At 39.0% G+C, this 1,049-nt stretch overlaps 1 non-coding gene across 1 annotated transcript; it reads left to right on the top strand.

The window, feature by feature from the left end:
* Nucleotides 1-406: 406 nt before the first annotated feature.
* On the top strand, nucleotides 407-516 carry LOC118595876. Its single transcript, XR_004946576.1, has one exon. It is a non-coding gene; the product is annotated as a U6 spliceosomal RNA (small nuclear RNA).
* Nucleotides 517-1,049: the final 533 nt, after the last annotated feature.

Genomic DNA, 1,049 nt, shown 5'->3' with positions numbered 1-1,049 from the left:
AAGTATATGAATAGCCAAACATCTCATCAGATGATTTTAGTTAAGAACTTACAAGACCTAGGGCTAAAGGTGAGGCTAAATGATCCAGCCCTTTCTTACAGTGCTGAAGGCCTTGGCTTTGCTCTCCAGGCCCACACAAAGGAAAATCATTACTAAAACTCACTTTTTTTTTTCAAAAATGCTTTTCTGTTCTGTTTGTGTTTGTTTATTTAAAATAGGGTCTTGCCTTAGTGTCAGGAAGTCCTGAAATTACAGGCATTCACCACCATACCTGGCTTCAAAGACGCAGCTTGTGGCTTTGTTTCGGTAGTGATTCAGTCTATTACTCCTTTGTGAGATAAGGGAACACCAGAAAAGAGGATAAAACTAAGTATTTTGATTTCTTTTAAAATTTAAGCAGATGAATATACTCCCTTTGGCAGCACATACACTAAAATTGGAGCAATATAGAGAAAATTACCATGGCTCCTATGCAAGGATGACACAGAAATGCACAATGAAGTGCTCCACATTTTTCTTTAAAAAGAGAAAAAGTTAAGCAGATGAAAGACCACCCTGACCATTTAAGGCTACTTCTAACTTCAAAAACAAATTTTGAGAAAAAGCTAATGTGTAAATACTCATTCACTACAATTTATGTTCCGGAGTATTGGAATTGCTTTTGCAGCCTAAGAGTTTTAGGAAGGACTAAACCATCGCTGGAGCAACCCAGTCTTATGGGAATGGAATGATGGGCTGGGATCACGGAGCCTTGCACGATAGTGCCAGCAAAACACCCTCTGCTATCAAAATATTTTCCTCATTCTGCCGTTACAGTTACACCGAAGTCATTTTTAAAAAGATTCAAAGCTGTGTTTTGAAGAAACTTGGTATGAACTTGGCTAACAATGGTCTAAATACATTTTAGGATTACTCTCTGGAGAAATTGCAGCATTTCACGCAAACGGTACCCACTTTACTCGGATGAAATGAAAATCCCGATTCTGCTCTTCTTTGCCTGTCTGTTTAAAGCCTCAAACCGGAAGAGTGGGTCACGTCTGGGGACGCTT

The sequence above is a fragment of the Onychomys torridus genome, chromosome 14 (assembly GCF_903995425.1).
Source record: "Onychomys torridus chromosome 14, mOncTor1.1, whole genome shotgun sequence".
Taxonomy (NCBI): domain Eukaryota; kingdom Metazoa; phylum Chordata; class Mammalia; order Rodentia; family Cricetidae; genus Onychomys; species Onychomys torridus.
This window is presented reverse-complemented; position numbering and strand designations above follow the sequence as displayed.